Source organism: Anopheles merus, chromosome 3L, assembly GCF_017562075.2.
Source record: "Anopheles merus strain MAF chromosome 3L, AmerM5.1, whole genome shotgun sequence".
Classification (NCBI taxonomy): Eukaryota; Metazoa; Arthropoda; class Insecta; order Diptera; family Culicidae; genus Anopheles; species Anopheles merus.
In genome coordinates this window covers 7,407,485-7,426,571 of record NC_054085.1, presented here as the reverse complement: position 1 = coordinate 7,426,571, position 19,087 = coordinate 7,407,485, and the positions used below count along the sequence as shown (strand labels likewise).

The 19,087-nt window shown below is 39.1% G+C and overlaps 1 protein-coding gene across 6 annotated transcripts in view; it reads left to right on the top strand.

The window, feature by feature from the left end:
* Positions 1 to 4,457: 4,457 nt before the first annotated feature.
* Positions 4,458 to 19,087, top strand: part of LOC121599324 (synaptotagmin-7) — a 28,618-nt gene continuing 13,988 nt past the window's right edge. Inside the window, exons 1-2 of one of the 6 annotated variants that reach the window (XM_041927050.1) lie at positions 4,458 to 4,476; positions 5,321 to 5,724. The gene's annotated coding sequence lies outside the window, so the exon portion shown is untranslated. Of the gene's footprint in view, positions 4,477 to 4,507; positions 5,019 to 5,320; positions 5,725 to 19,087 lie in introns of those variants that run through there. The other 5 variants (XM_041927049.1, XM_041927048.1, XM_041927045.1 and 2 more) reach the window with 5 other exon arrangements.

The following is a 19,087-nucleotide window of genomic DNA, read 5'->3' as shown; positions in this document are numbered from 1 at the left end:
TTAATCTAGAAGTACTTCGAATTTCGAGACTTTGATCTTGAACCACATCGAAAATGACTACACCTCAAGATGAAACATTCAAGCAGTTTCTTATGGAAATGGTTTCATACATGCAGCGTAGTTCTTTGTAGCAACAAACCACCGTACCAGTAGAGGTTGTACCCGAAGCGCTCGCAAATAGTATTTCGGAATTTTCATTCGATCTTGAAAATGGTTTATCTTTCGAACGGTGGTATTCAAAAGGACAGTTTCTTGCGTGACGGTGAAAATCTTGAAGATGCTGCCAAAGAGAGACTGTTGCTGAGAAAACTCAATGTCACTGTTCACGAGAAATACTAACATTTTATTCTACCGAGGCACCCACGAGATTTTTCATTTGAAGATACAGTTAAAAAACTTATAACGTTGTTTGGTACAAGAACATCATTGTTCAGCAGACGTTATAAGTGCTTCGAAACATCAATGTGTGCTGAGGAAAACTTCATTTTTTATGGGGCAAGAGTGAACAAACTATGCGAAGATTTCGAAAGATTTTTCAGTTCAAAGATGGTTTGAAAAATGCATCATGTTTTGTCTCAGAAAACTCCAATTTGAATTTGTTCGGATTAGATTGGATCGAATTGTTTGGTTTAGAATCACAGCCTCTCTCATCAATTTGCAATCGTGTTCAATCATTTCGAGCACCAATTTTGCAATACAAAGAGGAATTTTCAAACGTTTTCAATGAACATCTTGGTCTGTGCAAGAAAACAAATGTCAAGTTGTTCCTGAAACAGGATGCTCGTCCAATTTTCAGACCAAAGCGTCCGGTACCATTTACTGCATTTTCTAAAGTTGACGAAGAGATAGATCGTTATCGTTAAAAAGCCGAATGGAAAAGTGCGTATATGTATGGAATATTCCACAGGTGTAAACGCTGCTCTTGAGTCAAACCACTACCCATTACCTGTTCCAGAAGAGATTTTTGCAAAACTTAATGGTAGGTTTTTAGCATCATTGACCTTTCAGATGCATATCTGCAAGTCGAAGTCGATGATCCCTCCAAAGAATTGATAACCATTAACACACATAGGGGTCTCTACCGATTCAATGGATTAGCGCCAGGTGTAAAATCTGCTCTTGGAGCGTTCCAGCAGCTAATATAAAGCATGCATTTATTATCTAGCATTTTTTAAACTTTTGAGATGCGACGACCATTTTCGGTCAAAGCCTTCCTGTACCACTAATAGGCTTGGCTATCAGTAACTTAAATGCCCATAGCAGGATAATCATTCCAGCGTATGGGGACACGATCCATTCGAGGCTTTTACCCATGCCGATGCTATTGAGTGGTACGAGTTGACGATTGTATCACGAGATTGACTAATTATTTGAATTTCACTTACTATTTAAAACAAATAGTTTTTTTTTTCTTCGCATAAATCGTTTACAACATCACGGCACTCAAACGGTTGTCGAATGGAACAGAATGCTTCGAATCGAATGGCTAAATATTGGAATCATGCCGAGTGCCAAGATCAAGTGGATATCTTGGCATAAAAAATAAATACCTTTTATTTTTCGTTGTTCGTGACATACTCACATATTATAATACATCTTTTCCAACCCGTTCTGCCATATGAGTACAAATTTAAATTTTATAATAATTATGTGCGATGAATATTCCTGTGAGGATGGGAGAGTGCACAGGCAACACATACTGTGTGCGAGAAAGAGTGAACAGTTATCTTGCATGCAGCAAGCAACAGCTGGACAAAGCCGGTTTTTTCAAAGAACGGAACGCACGAACGATAGCACCTTGCTAACAATATTGAAGCGGCAAAGACCAGAACGGAGTGAACGGAAAGAACGAATTGAACGGAACGGAATGAATGGAAAGAACGAAATGAACGGAACGGAACGGAATGAACGGAATGAATGGAACGGAACGGAATGTACGGAAAGAACGGACAGAACGGAATGAACGGAGCGGAACGATTTTGTATAAAGGATCGGAACGGAACGGTCTACATAAAGAACGGAACTGTTTTACTAGGTTCGGACCGGAACGGCCAACACTAAGCGAGACCTGACGGAAATCGGGTGTTTGTATGGATGGGAGGCTGCAGCCAGGGACCGAGCATCCTGGAGAAATATTGTTGACCGGGCCATGTCAAATCGACGTGCTCTATCATGAGCAGGCCAACAAGAGAGAGAGGGGGGGAAAGATTACGAGTTTCACCTTAAGGAGGAAAAATGCAGTTTGCTTTAACAACAAATAAAATATTTGGGACACATCGTAGATGCGAACGGAATTCGTCCAGATCCTTCCAAAATTGAAGCAATAACAAACACGCCTGCACCTACCGACGTTACAAGCCTTAGTTCATTTCTAGGCGCTGTAAACTTTAACGCGAGGTTTGTAAAGAACATGCATCAATGGAGACGGCCCTTGGATGCATTACTAAAGAAGGATGTTACATTCAATTGGCCAAAAAACTGTGAATATTCCTTCAACAAAATTTAGGAAATATTGCATTCAGAATTACTTTTAACACACTACGATCCAGAGAACGAAATCATCATGGCAGCGGAGACATCAAAATATGGCATAGGCGTAGTGGCCCTGCATCGTTTTTCGGATGACAGCATTAAAGTAATAGCACACGCATCACGTGCACTATCCAAAGCAGAAATCGATTATAGCCGGATCGAGAAAGAAGGTTTAGCTATACTGTTTGCGGTGATGAAATTTCATCGCATGATTTTAGGAAGAAAATTCACAATCCAGACGAAGGCGCGAGACCGTGAGCGGTTTCGGACACTCCTGAGGCAGGCCAAGACCGCAATGCGATTGTAGCGCCGGATAAGTAAGTAAGTAAACGAAACAATGCAAGAACATTATTTATTTAATCCTTCATTAGAACGGTTGAGAATAAATATCATTTAGAGAAAATAGTTCAACATGGAAGTTTATTTGTTTGTAGGGTAGGGTTTCATGTTTCATTGACTTTCGAACGGTCTATACGATGCTTCCTAACTTAAAAAAAATGTATCGTTTTTAAATTTGCAAATTTAATGCCTCTGCAAAGCTTCCGCTTTTGCTGTAAAGGTTATTACTCTTCACTTCAATTCGCTAAACCCACTTCGAGTTGAGTACATTGCAGTGAAATCGCAAGGGAATAGGATAACAGCTGTTTCACTTTTTGCTTCGCAAATGCAAACACACACACGCTGAATGAGAAAAGCCCGGGCAAACGAGCTTCCTGAAAACGAGTGGCTTTACAAGCCCCCGACCACGTAACGCGAAACCGGGTATGACGCCGGGTGTGTACATGAGCGGTCACCATATGAGCTGCTGCAACAGGATCTTCAAATGACGCACGTCCTCCGGATGCGCTGTACAGCGTGTGCCGCACGAAGAAGCTTACGGACATAAGGATAAAGCCAATCAAAGCTGGCTAAGAAGTGGACGAGCAAAGGCGAACGTATGGAGAGGATGGAGAGAACGAAAACAGCGCAAAGTTTGTCGAAACATTGCGCCAATGTTGTTTACTGTGGGCTGGCTACTGACCAACGGGACGCATACACGCACCAAGCCAGAAATAATCCACCACCAAACTACACACACAAACAACGGCCGCCAGCGAAGCCAGCCTGACCCTGGTCGCGCGGCTCCAGTCCGAGCAGGCGTTGGTGAGTTCACATATTTTCGAACGCAAGCGCGCATTATTGCTGTTGTGATAGCGATAGCACGGGACGGTGGGATGACGGCCAAAGGTTGCCAGCGAAAGGAGCAAAGTGGTGGAATTTTCATTCATTACTAGCATTCGTAAGGTCAGGTCGAGTGGGGTGAAGCCGAACGACCGACCGGGGCAGTCAGACAACATCCGGCGGCGGTTTCTCCGTGTGTTGCTTTTGACACTTCGTGCCGGTCGTTCAGTTTCCACAGCATAATAGAGAGTGCGGGAGGGAAAGAGAGAGAGAGTGAGATAGAGAGACAGAGAGAGAGAGAGAGAGAGAGAGGGAGAGAAAGAAAGCAAGAGAATCACCCAAATCGTCGGCTCGGTTTCGTGTTTGGTGCCAATCTCGCGGGAGAGAATCGTTGGTAAGCCCCTTGGGTTTGATGGCGTACATGTTGTTATATGGTGTAGGTGGGAGGAAAATCAGATCCTCCAGCCAGCAGACTCAACGACATGATGGCCGATGGGTCAATGGATACTAGATGAAGCAGAGCGCTGAAATGTTCATTCGAGAGTGTTGCTCTACAGTGTGGTACACAACTCGTACCATAGGTAGAGGATAGAAGATTGCAAGAACAAAACGCCTACAAATATGCAATATACATTACAAAAACATTTTTTTAAAGCTAATATCATCATAAGTTTAGTAAAAATCGTTCATCGTTTTCCCGCTTGAATAACTTTTTTTCAACTTTTCTCTTTGCAATTCTTGCACGCAACTGTAGTGCCCTCTCCGAGCAACGCTGGCTGTCCGGTGAGTACAACACAATGTCGCACACTCGACGATCACTTACCAGCTGTCGCTTGGTATGGACGGTCGGGTTTAACTGCACTGTTGCTTACTGCAAATCAGCTCCACACATCCACAAAAACCAGAACCAGGCATCAACAAAGCTACGAAGCGAACGAACTGCCAAAAACAGGAAAACCCCCAGACTTCGTGGATAGTCGGAAAAGCTCGCTCTGCACTTTCGGGTGGCCCGAAAGCTTCCGGCTTTGGTTTGCAACCAGCGAGGGAAGGAGTCGTGTCGGTGAAGTTTGTTTGTCTATCGCACCAGCCTCACTGTTACATCGCTGGCGAACCTAAGCGTGTCTCAGTGCAGTTCGTTCGCTTGCACAAGGCGGAAGTTGCTACACATTGCAGTGGAACTGTTTGCAAGTGCCATTCCCAAACTCTCCCCTCATACGGTACCATCGTGTGCAGTGGGTGTAAGTGTGTAAATGTGAATTTTGTTTGTGTTTTTGTGCTTCGATGCTAGTGATAAATTAACTCCCAGGGTTGGAATATAGTGAGTGGTAAGGATTGCTAAAGACGACGTGAGGGTCGTTTATCGTTCCCGGTGTGCTTTTTGGCCCCCCTTCCCGTACGTGACGTACTGTCGTGTGCAAGGTGGAACCGTACAGCTGTTAGTGTAGTGGAGAGTAAATATTTACATTCATCCTAAACGGCGCAAGAACGTCCACTTTGTGGAAACTTGTGCAGAAGATGTTCAATATTGGGTCGGCTTAAAGCACGATTGGAAAGTGTCTGTGTTTTTTTGTTTTGTTTTCTTGTTTGTGGTGCGGTTTTTGTAAGTAAAATCATTCTCTGTTTTAAGCCATTCATACTGCCCCTATCTGCAAGGTGATGATGTAACCAGAACCAGAAGTGCATTTGGCCAAGCGATGTGTAAAGTGCGGTGAAATGAAATGTAGCAAATGGTGGAATGGATTTCGTGTAACCAAACTTGAACCTAAACCGCACTTGAACTGCATTATTGAACAACTTTGTCACTTCATTCACTTACTGGACAACTGAGGGCTCGGTGTACTTCTACACCAGCAGGGCGGATCAACTTCAAGGAAACAGCTGTTAATCTAACGCTGACCCATCCGGGGTCGGTCTCTAAATTGGACCTTCAGATCAACACAAGAAGTGAAGTGTGAACACACCCGGACCAGCCCGGAAGCAACGTTTGCCGGCTTGGCTTGGCGGAAACCATCATTGGCAGCGTTTGAAGCGGTGAGTAATGATTAGGTTTGACGTTCAACTTGCTCCCTAGACACGGTGTTCCAGCGAACCATGTTCTATGCTTGTGTTGATCGGGGTTTAGTTTTTGCGTTGTACACTAACGAAGACGGAAGTAACTCGGTCCGTTAGTTTAAAAAGAGAAGAAGAAAAAATGCCCCATTTACTGCAAGGCGCTAGTGTATTGAGTGTTCCTGGCAGCAGTGTTGCTATCCTCGCTCCAGTACCGTCAAACATATTGCAGTGCAGTGGATCGTCACTAATGCAGGCTGAAGGTTTTCACCTGTAATGCTATCGTTTACCGTGAGCAACCGCCCTCTCTACCGGGTTGTGTCAGTGTGTTGCCGTGCGGTTTATAGACACTCACGGAAGGAGTTAGCTCAGGTTCGAACTAAATCGACATTGAAGGATATTCGCTCGATACACGCTCGAGGTCACGTAAAATTGGCATTTTGTTTAAAGCTCTCCAAAAGAAAACGGCAAACTCAGTCGCTTTGCTACCACAGCACCGTCGGGAATGTGTAGAATGGTTTGGTAATTTAATTTTAGGCCCCCTTTTCAAACCCTTTTACCTGCAATAAAACCAACGGGGCAGGGTGGCTCTAGAATAACTTTTTGCTTTTGAAAACCACTTAAAGGACTTTTATTTTATTTTTTGGTGCTCGTTTTCGGCACCATAATGTCCCGCATTTCTTTTGTTGTGTGGCTGTATCGAATGTAAAATAGCATATCGAATGTGTGAATGCTTCTAAAAGGCGGAAAAGTTTCACCATGTTGCAAAAAAAAAATAAACACGTTGCCCTTTGATTGTGACCCTCGTTTGGATCGAGAAAAGATGGGTAGAGTGTAAAATATATCGATAAATTGTATCTTGAAGAGCAGACACTATACCAGAACGGATAGCTATTGTTTTTTTTTGTGTTGAATTTAAACGTCAAATGTTTAAGAAAAGTGTCGCAGCATCATTTTTGAGTATCGAAATAACCTTTTTGGTTTGGAATGTAATAACAAAACTGATTTTGATGGATGGGAATGAGCAGGGGCATTGTTTTGAACAAGTTTTTGTTTCGTTCGAATAAGAAAGGTATGCAAACTGCTTCACAAAATTCCATTAATAATGAAATTTGTAGCTTTAGGGTAGAATATGTTTTATTTTATTTTATTCTTTTGATGTTTATGTTTGGGTTAGGAATGCTTTGAATTGTTTTTTTGTTTTTACGAAAATTGCAACACTAGGCATACCGACATAACTTCACTTGTTAAGAATCATTCGAATGCAATCCTTTGATGTCGATGCTTCTGGCGATTTTTGTTTGATAAATTTGTTGATTTATCGATTTTTGTTTGATAAACAAAATACAAAAAAAAATAAAATAAATTATTTTTTAAGCAATTAATCCTAGAAAGCAAAAAAAACAACTAAATCAATGAATTCATATTCCTGAAGTTGGTAAAAATATTCATAATTGAATAGTTCAATAAAATTTATTATTCAGTTATTCAATAGTTCGTTTTTTTTTGTTGAGTAATGACGGCAGACTGTTTGTATAATATTTTTAAATGATTATTTATATTCCTCTGCGGTGGTTATCTCGTCGAGATGAATTATTAAAACCATCCTTGATGGCTCCAGCGTTCTTACAGTCGCCTTGTCCTTAATCACTGCCTTAACCTTTGGTGCAAGCACACTTGCAGAACTTCCCTGGGGAATTTTTGGGGATAAAATTCGGGTGGAATTTAGATTTTTTTAAATCAGAAAAAACAATAAATACACTTAAACGTACCAGTTTCTTACCCCAATACGACATAGAGCCGTTAAGTAGTCAAAATTTGCTTATACCTAAATTTTTACACCCTATAGCTTTTTTTCTTTACCTAGTAAGCTAGTTTTTAAATTAAAAAAAGTTTTTAGGTGTTAACTGTTGCACATCTTTAGGCGCTTTACAATCCCGTCTGAGTATACCTTTCGTGGGTGAACTAAGGTTCTAATTCAAAACCATTTTGCATACATGCAGGCGCTTGGCAAAGTCTGTACAGCGTTCGTTATTTAGTTTTATCTATTATTGTAAATTTTATATGCATAAAATATTAAATATGTTTTTTCGAGCTATTTTAATATTTTACTTACACTACCATAAGCTACGGCACCTTGGAAAGATCCACTAGATCACAGCGATCAAAGAGTACTAACAAGACTGAGAATTGGACACTCCCGACCTACAGACTAAAAAAGGAATCACATTTAATCTGCCTGTTTTGTGGATGTCACGGCAAAACACAATCTAATAGATTGTTTAGGATATTTCGCCGAAAGGAAAAAAAACACAAACTTGAAGATCATTTGGACTTTGTACTTTCAAACAATTACAATGAAATTGAAAAGCTTTTGACTTTTTTTTAAAGAACACGTATGTGTGTTTTTAAAGACAGTATGTGGGTAAATATATATTTATAAAAACATAATTTAAATGAAAAAGCACCAGAATTAACAAACATGTTCACTTTTCACCACCATGGTAATAAAAATTGGTTTTGTTCTTCAACTTTTTTACATATATATTTTTTATCTCAAATATTATTGATAGTTTGTCAATTGTGAATTACGAGAGGCGAATGCAAAAAAGCCTCTTAAAAAAATAAAACAACAACAACTTACACTTCCATTTGAATGATTGAATGATAGATATCTCATCCATGTAGCTACGAACAACTGAAGTCCATAAATCTGGTCCATAACTTCCAGAAAACCAAGATACCATCACAATATTTCATTCTGATTGACGCAAACAAATTATTTCTCGCCGTGCCAAACAAAAAAACGAATACTCTTGCATCTTACACAGCAAACTGAGTGAAAAAGCTTGTCCATCTGGTTTAAAGTTCGCATGTCGTTGACTGAATTATGGACTGCCACATCGAACCGGAAAGCTTAATCGAACATCGCCCTTGAGAATACATGCGAAAGAAAGAATCGCAATGAATTATCGACCGTAGCACGATTTACCACAGAACGGATGATGTGGGGATGATTTTGTTCTGCTTTGTTTTGTGAAAATTTATTACCCACCTCTCTTTGCTTTATCAACAACAGTAAAATGTCTAGGATAAACGAAGGGTACTTTACACGGCACAGGCACTGAGGTATGATGAGGTGAACACGCGCATCAACACCATAACCGTTGTGGTGGAAAAAGTGACAGTAATGGCAGTTGTGAAGGGTATAGTAAGTGGAAGGATTGATGTCATGAAAACTGCTTCTATCACGAAAGGTGTTTGCTAGCAAAACTTCCATAAACTAATCAACAAGTCAATCGAGCTCTTGGTGCGTTACTGCAAACTGAAATTGCCACGTACATTTATTTTACATAATGTTTCGCGATTCCACAGTAAATCAGCCGGAAAAGCCTGCACTGTAGATGACATAGGGGTTTGACGAGAAAATGGTTTGAACTTTGCTTCCCACCGTGTTAGGCAAAAGTTTTATAACCCTTTTGGTATGTTTTTTCCCTTCAGGCGAGTACGGGTAAGTCACGTGCACGCTTGAAACTCTCACACTTGAAGGATGTACCAAGGTTGGGGTTGCTCATCATCAATATCGTTTTTTGCAATTAGGCAAACTTCTTTTTTCATTTCAAAGAGGTGTAGAGACGTATTCTGGGCTTAGTAAAATTGAACAGCCAACGTCAAATTCCAGCCAAACTCTAGTTCGCTAACAAATAATGCTCAAAGTAAACGCATGCATATGACGATAAAAAAGGCGCATCAAAGTATGGACCAAGCATAAGGTCTAATCACCACCTTCTGTTGATAAGATAGTTAAAACAAGATTAGGATAACAGCGATTATTCACACGAGCGTAGGATTGACGGTGCAATATATGCTTCAGAATGGAAAACGAGCTCCAAAGTAGATGTAAATCTTTCTAACGGGTGCTTTAGAAAAATATGTTTTTCAGTACCGCACGGCGTCGGCAAGACCGGATCACCCTATAATCACGTTTCGATACGCACGTCTGAATGCTGGGGATCATTTCGGGGAAGGAAAATCTCGTTTCGTGGTGACGCGAACGCATGAATGAGTTTGCTAACCTACAAAAACTTCCACTTCGGAGTGCGAGTCAAGACAACACCCGATATGTAATACAAACGACGATGAAAATGATTAGAATTGATGATAGTAATTTACCGCCGTCCATTCGGTTCCTTCGAAGAAGTTTCATCAAAATATCGTGCATGGAAGTGTGTGCGCGCGCGTAACTGTGTGGGCGCGCGCCAGTGTGTATAATATCAACGGAAAACTTTGATAACAGTCATTATCATCAAGCACGGTGTACCACTTGTGCAGTAAGATACATCGACTAGCTTTATGGTACTCGGCTGTGTGTCTCACAAATGGTTTATCTTTCCTAAAAAATGAGTTAAGAAAAGAAATGATTAAGAAATGATTTTTTTTGTAATTATTACACAGCACACCAAAAATTAAAGCTTAAAATTACCAGCAAACCCAAAAAGAAGTAACGAGCAATATCTAAGTGGGAAGATTTGGTAATGAAAATTGCATAACTGTAGGCGGCAGCAGTAAAATAAGCTTTCGTTAGTCACCTTAGCAGACTTTTTTAAAAGTTAGCAATGCCTCACATATTTGGGACATGCATTTAATTTTCTTCTCTTGATAAATAATATGAAAACTGTACGCATTTGAATTATTCGTTAGACTATTTCAACCGTCGAACGTTCAAACTGCTCCTAAATGTATGTAAAAAGATGTTCGTTGCCGTTTGCCTCCCTCCAATGGTTCATTGAGCATCGGACAGTAACTAATTGTTATTCGATATATCAAGCCAGTTCACATAAACACACTGCATGAATTCGTAATGAGGTTCGTGTGGCATGTGGTCAGTTCGTTGTTCAATTGGCCAATTCCCTAGTCGCCCACTTTGTCCCTCAACATATGTGCCCGTTCCCATCATTTACTTTGAGCGATGGTTTGTTGCTGGCACCATACTTTATTGGTAGCACGGAAATGCTCTAAAACTGATAAGACCAGTAATGTTTATTGAGGGCCGGAGCAAACGTTTTTTGACGAATTTCTCAAATATTATTAGATAACCAATTTTAGCACTACAAGCATCGGCTGTTTTGTCAAATTATATTTGCATGGTGCCTATTATTAATCTGCCTATTTAAACTATTGACAGAGATCTAGTTACACGTCACATTAGGTCACTCGGACAGAAATTGATTAATTTTATAGCTCAACAGATTTGCACATTAAGAAAAAAAATAGCGCAGCTTTTCATCTCGTTCAAACAATCGTTTTCGATCCACTGGCAACCGGGACCATAACGTTATTTCGGTAAGCCAGGCAGCACGAAATAAATAAAACAATATTAAAAGCTTTTCCAGATTGATGAGTTACAAGGCCAGCGAGCTTTGGCGAGGAAAGGCGGGTGGCAGTTTGAAGCCGTCCTCAGAGTGGACACAGGAACAGGAAGGGCGTCATAAAATCCTTAAGTGTTTTGTTGACATTCCCGCTGCTGTCGGTGGCATCGGCTGTCCAAAAGGAAGCGACTTTGACAACTTTCGGAGGAAGGGCTGGGGGAGGCGGGAAATAATATTAACGATAGTAAAAATAACAAAAACGAGCAAAAATAAAACGAACGAGAGGATGGATGCAGAGCTTACGTACGTAAAATAATATTTAATGTTGGCGAAATAATGGTCCCCATCCAGCAACGGGCGAGGTGCGTGTGCAGTTGGGCGCGGTAGTGGAGAATGGAAATGGGATGATTTCGATTTTGTTGTTGGATGTTTTGAATTTTTTCTTGCTCTCGCTTTAACGCACGGGAAAACGCTAAGGAACGCACCATATTAATGGTAAAGCATGTCGCTTCCCCTTGTTTTATTTTTCCAGGAAGCAAGAAAATCAGTGACGTGTGCAGATTCGCTAGCATTGGGCGAGATGAAAAAGGATGTTTGTGTTGCAAATATTTTCTTTATTGAAGAGAGAATTGACGAATGGCATTCACTTCATGAAAGAGGATTATTTTTGCCAGAAAAAAGATGAGATTTTGACGAATAATGAATGAATATCGAATGAAAATTGTTAATTGATTTCAAGAGACTAGAATATGAGGAATATAGAATGAGTTTTGGGAGTTAATATTGTCTGAGCAATGTTTGTATCATTTGAAATTGTTTTTTTTGTTTAAAAAAATATAGATTCATTTTATAGATTAAAACATAACAAAATATTAAAATGAACGCAAATGTTTTTTTTTATTTAGTTTAAACTGCTACACATTTTTTTAACATAAGTCCAAAGTTAACTCTCTTGTAATCTTTAACTCTACGACCCGGTTGTAGAGAGGGATACCTGGATACCCAGGTATGATTTTCAGTTTCAAACTGATAGAACTTTTTATTTAAAAATCGTAGCTACTTATTTTTTTCACGTATCGTTAGAAAATTTAATTTTTAAAAAAGGCCTATTTTTCAATTTTCAGTTCAATTTTTTTCAATATTTCAATATTTAATGTTTTTTAAACATTTTCTTTTGATACCTCTTTTGATCATTTTTGATCATCTCTACTACTGGCATAGCCCTGTATTTTGTATGGGAAGTGATAGCTATTAATTTTAAAACTTTAATTACTTTTGATGTGAAGGATTTTACAATTTCCAATCAAAGATAAAGGCTAAAAGTCTTATTTACGTTGTTTATGAAATGGGAAGATTAAAGTTTCGTTTACTTAAAAAAATCAAAATATAAAAAAAAATGAAACGTATGAAATGCTTTGTATATTATTTAAATGTTTAATTGTTTATGTTCTACTTTTTGCTCAAATGTGCTCTTTTCTAATCATATTTCAATTATAAAACATATTACCAACAGAGAAAAGCGTTGCAGAATTAGTATCCTTTATTTAATTCTATATTTATGAAATTGTACTTATCAAACATATATTGTTCTAGTATTGACTTTAAAACAATCTAAAACAATAAAAAATTAATAATTCATTAAAAATCACCTGAAAATTTGATGAAAAAATATGCTTTTAATATATAGGACAGCAAAAAAAAACTTCAATTGAAAAAGTGAGTTTTCAAACTTCAAAACATTTAACAATAGTAAACGAGATTTTAAAAACCCCATTTTCTCATTAATGTAAATAAGACTAACGTATGTTCCTTTGTACCAAATTTTAATTTTCTGTACAAATAAAAATAAAAATAATAACTTCCCATACAAACTGTATGGGATACTCGGGTATGCCCGTCGTAGCGATGAAGGTGTAAATTTGGTCATTGAGACAACTTGACTTGGTTTAATTACTTGACACATTAATCTTAGTAATGAGCAGGAACGATTGGTAAATCAAAAACGCAGATCGATCCACTGATCTCTTCCTATATTTCATTGCGAGTTTTTTTTTTAATAATTAATTGGCTTACCATTATATATGTTAATTAAGGAAAGTAAAAACAATACCAGAAACAGAAGGCGTATATACCGTTACTAAATCCTTTTTAATAATATAGAAAAAGAAACATAATTATTCAAAAAAAACCACTACGCACGATGCAGTCGTTTGTATCGCAAAAGCTCTTCAATTTTGTTTTCTATGTTCAATATAGCATTCTGCATCCCTCGGCGTGTGCCAGGGCAGCCAATGGGTTTAATGCTCAATGAACTATTAACTAGTTACACGATCTAATATCACCTCTGCTCATTCTTTTTGAATAAATGTTACAGTTTGCTTGTCTTTAATGCTGCCTGGGAAACATTACACATTACCAAACCCATACCGTTGGGCTTTCATACCGTGTTTCAGCCTAAATAAGCACACGCTCATACCATAGGAGTAGCACATTTTTGAACTACATCAAACAGATCCATACGCAAATACTTTCAACGCACAGAATTTTATTTCTCTTCGCTATTTGGGTTACTGTGCGAAACAGATTCTCACATTATTCAGTTCACCGAACCCTAGCAGACCCCATCTGCTGCGGTCACTGTGCCCAACATTAAATTACAGCTTTTCATCAGTGTGCCAATGCGTTGGGTATGCCACCCATTGCAAGCCTTCCCTGCATGAAACCGCCACTCATTTGACCACATTTACTGGATGTGAGTGAAAAAAACCCCAATCCCCTACCGATGTGAAATAGAATTAGGCCGCAGTATGGGAAGGGGATGGACATGGGGTGGATGCGAAATAGGGATTCAGTTGATTCCGACCGGTGGGGTAATATGTTTTTGCTCGGTCCATCACTCCCGTCGTGATTGAACGAGACAAAATCATCCGCTCGTAAAGCAATTTTCCAGTTCATTAACATGGTCGCTCACTGTAACTACGAGTCTGTGCGTGTGTGTGGAAGCAAAAGGCTCATGAGAGGTTTTTTTACTTCCCTCTCCTAATGACCGTGTGTAAGCCGTACATGCATGCCGTCGAAGACATCCTGCAGTGGACTGACCTTTTTGCTGAAGAAAGGAAGCAATCTTGATGAAGCTCATTGCGGGCCAGCATTGTACGTCCTTTGGGTGATAGCATCGTGCAGCGAACGATATGGCGCGTTCATTAGGAAAGCGAAGGACACTGCCAGTACCCCCGCTTGCCTTACTAATGCACTTAACGGCCAGTGGGATTGACAGCACGTCGAGACCGGTAGCGAGTGGTGCAGAAAAATGGATATCATTTTTAAATGGTTTTTAGTAGTATTTTTACCGAAACTGTTATTACTTGCATTGACCGAAATGGTTTTGATAAATCATGGTTATAAAACACACAGATAATGAGATTGCCTAAATTATCCCATTTCATAAAGATCTAATTTAAAGTGGTCATTAAGCGGGGACAACATGATTCTCCTTGAGCAACGAGCGTACGTACCGTTCGTTCGCGCACAACTTCATTACAACCAGCTGGGCTATAACAAATGAAGCTTTGCTGTAGCAGCCGCTCTAAATCTCTATCTGTAATTGGTGGTGTATGAGCAATTACATTTACCCGCGGACAAGGCACAACCACGCGCACGACGTACGTTTGGTGGACGGTCTGCCGGAAACGGTCTGTTTCGCCATTGTTCTTCCGTTCGCGTACGTTGCGAGCTAATGCAGAAAATTAGTTTTACCACGGAAGCGGGAAATCACATAAATTAGACAGTGAAGCCCAGCGTTGGCGAACGATTTGCGTATCGTGTGAGTTTTCTGCGGGCTTCGTGCCGGGAATTGATTTGGAGTAGTTTTAGTGGGAGTTATTTTTGTGTGTTTTTTATGCCACATTTTATTTTTTACTTGAAAATTATTCGTTTTTTATGTTTTTTGAAATTGGTAATATACTATGTGTTGAATAGATAATACATATTATACCCACTTGGTTCGAATGTCACACTCTACTACCAAGGACCTGTCGTACAGAAATGTTGAACCCATTAATCAGCACAACAGCACACAAAAAGACTAATTTCCAGCCTCCAATTGCGCCCCGAAACTGGTACGGCTTCTTCCCATCGAGCACCATCGACGGACGGACGACGCGTTCGTTGACGTGCTCGTGCTGTGCGCCACCAGCCGTCTCCATTAGCTCGACCATAGCGGCACCATGCGTCTCCATCGCACTCCATCGGTGGCCAGCGGCGCTCACTCGAACAAATTTGATTAATCCCCGGCGGGAGATGCACATCCAACATAAACACACACACGACACACGACCAACGGGCTCAATGTTTCGTTGTCACCCGCTGAAAGGTCACCTAGCAAGTGTAATTGACACATTTAGGTATAATTGTCGTTTCCGGACCGAGAGAAGAGCAACGCCACTACCCAGCAGATACATTTCGTGCCAATGTGTTTGCTGCAGAGTAATGGAGAACTAAACCGAAAACTCCAACCAACCCCATTCTCATTTGCTGTGCAGACAAACGGGGCTTGGAGTGGTGTGCCTCGAACGAGCAAACAGTGCGGGATGATGATACACAAACCGTTTGAGGGAACCTCTTACCTTTTGAAATCGATTTTCGGCACATTGATGCGCACCGATCGAACTGAGGCAAGGAAAAAGATCAAATGGTGCAACGTTCTTTTTATATGTTTTTGTATGGGTCGCATGTGCCCTTTGCGATAAGTGTTTGAAAGGCAAAATCGTTTTGGGTGATAACGACTTTCCGATAGCGTCATTGATGGAAGTTTATTTTTGGGTACGCGCTATCAATTCGCTGGAAGAAAAAGCTGAAGAAAGAAAAAAATAAAGTTCAATTCAAATAGCAACGTTGTTTGAGGCGTGAGCTTTATTGCTTGTGTCGTGTGAATGAATGCCGATTGACGTTTACACTGCTTGCTGTGAAATCACACGGGTAGCTTAACATTTCGATGTCAATAAGCTAGTAAAGTTGTTAGTTCTCTGTGCTGACACAGTAACTTGACGCTAGTAATTCGTTTTTGTTACCTGGATTTTTAAATGATTCGTTTTATTTTTTTATTTTTTATCTTACTTTGTTTTACGTTTTCTTGGTCATTAAACAAAATATTCAATTTAATGCTTCCAATCAATTACATTTAAAAAGCTAATGCATACAGCGAGAACGACCCTATGACTGCGACAGCCCGTAAATTTAATCAGCGTTACACTTTATTTTACTGGCACCAACCTACAAGATTATGTTGATGTTTGTGATAGTTATTTAAGTTCTAGTTTAAATTCACTGATAAGGCCGCTTGTTTGGCCAATCACTTAAATAAAATAAACAATTAAATAATGAAACAATTAATCAACAAAAATAAACAATCCGCTTTTGATTTGTATTAATAACATTATATACTGGTACTGTAGTCCAACAAGGATCTTATCTCAAGTGTGCAGCATAGGCTATTCTTCGATCGGGGGTGGCAACAAAAACTGTTGCCAATACAATATTCTCTATTTCTTTTAAAAAAAAGTAAAATAAAAAAATGTTCAAGATGTTAATTAAACTTATGCCACTGTTGACGTTTACAACGCTCGTCGCTAGATTCAGACCAGTTAATTTATTCATGTTCATTTTATTTGGTTACACGACAATACAATGCAGGTCCAAAATTGGAATGATCTCAAAATCGTACGCTTGTGAGGTTTTTCGTTTTTGTTAAGTCACCCCTAGGCCGCATTCTTAATCCTTCGAAGTTGACTCCGTTTGGGATTAGTATTTGTAGTTTTAAAATGATCACTCCTTAAACCAATGCGGTGGTTCAATCAAAGTATAGCTACACATGTTCTTATCTATTTCGTGGTACAATTCGATATGAACCATACAACGAAGAGCTAAAAGTAAATAGCAAGTGTGTGACATAAAATTTAATACGAATCCATATGACACGGTGGTTATATTATTATCAATATTTTACGAAATTATTGTTCTTCCCTATGATCTCGTTCATGTATTGGACCATCATTTGTATCGGTATTATTGTTCTGGTCTAATTATTGTACCGTATTTGCTGCCAATCCAAGACCTATAGAGCACTAAAAACGTGTAATTGAATGGGTTTGTTGCTTAAAGTGACCAACATCACGTCTTCTGTTTTGTTCTTGCCTTATGCTCTACCTGCACACGTTTCGCTTTCTCTTACAATAAACAATAAGCAAATCAGGTTCTTTCTTTGATGGAAAACCTTCCTGGTTTTAAGGATCACTTTTTGTAAATCCTTAAAATTTCTGCAATCAATTTCCCTACCAACTGTTTGCTAATTATTTGAAAAATGTCTCAGTCAATAGTAGTGCATATACCCATACGTTGATTCATTTAAAGTTGTTCAAACGATTACAATTTCGGGATCATATTTGTTACTGTTGATTACACTTTTGACAATTACTCTACTGTTTGTAATTTGTTTTATCAGTTATTATTTAAGTTATTATTCTTCATGCTTTTGGTCCTTTCTCAAGGACTAGATCTTTATCGAATATTTTGGATTTGTTCCACGATGTATTAAGCGTATTCTAAAATATTTTTAATCATCTTCTTCCAAAATTCCTGACACGATCTCAATAAAGCTTGAAAATGATTCAAAATTATGTGGACACCCATAAAAAAGATAAGACGTATCCACACAAAAAAAATCGGGAAACAACCATAAAACCATGGAAAACACAGTTTATTTTGTTCATTATAATAAATACTCATTCAATCATTAATGACAAAATATCAACTTTAATGTAATAGTTATTATTATCAAAATGAAAATTGGTTTAATAAAGATGTAAAATCAGGGGCAGTGCCGTGGTACATTCGTCAACATGGAACTGCGTGGTACTGAACAAGTCTCAAAAGCCGTATAGACCGGCAGGTCCGCGTAGAACATTACGCGAAGTAGTAGAAGAAGATGTAAAATAAAGCATTATGAATATGAAATTTCGACACAGATTTTGTACTCGACTATTTCGTACGATGTTGTTTGAAAGGAGTGGAGGATGTGGAAGCGGTTCCCACTTTTCACGCATTATTACCGCATACTACCGCCCATTCAGTAGCGATATGTGGTATCAGCTCGAAGCAGCAAATTTTGTTGATGATGAGAGAAGCGATGGGTTGAGGATTTCGTAACAGTGTTGGAATTGCACATGAACCCATTCCGGGTTCTGGGCCTAATCACGAACACATACCAGTCTTAAACCAGTAGCTGAATCTAAAATTTTGGGAAATGTTTTGGTTCCGGAACAGTGCGTGGTCCGATCCTGTTACTGATTACCATGATCACCGAACCATTTTCGACAGCTTATGTACTGTGCAAAAATTAGGATAAAAAGTGGGAGAAAGCGTGCCATCTTGAACCTTGAACCATCTGGTTGAAAATCAGTTCAATTCAATTCAAGTATAGTAAAGACTTAGATTTAGAGCAATATTTTAACCTGCCCCTTTATTTTGGAAAAAAAAATAATAATTATCATAATCCATTTACTTGAATAAAAGATGCAATTTTTATATATGCTACTTTTTGAAACCCAAAGCATTGCGAACACATGTTATTCATAGCTAAACTTAAGCAATCGCGATCTAATTTTCATTTGACGTCACCAACCACGCCACAGGTTAGGGCACATACCAGAGCAAAAGGGGTGATGCCATTACCTCGCTTCAACATTTGCAACTTAATCAAAACCGTAACACACCCTGGGGAACTGAACCGAACGAAAACCCTGGATTTGCCGGATAGATTATACAATCAATCACTTTAATGCTGTTGTTTGTTTTAGATCGCATCTACCCAATCTGTGTTCCAATGAAACACACATACACACACACACACATACGGGTTGGTGTACACCCTTGTCTTTGTATTATTTTTGGGCGGAAACGAAAGATAGGTGCTGAAATTG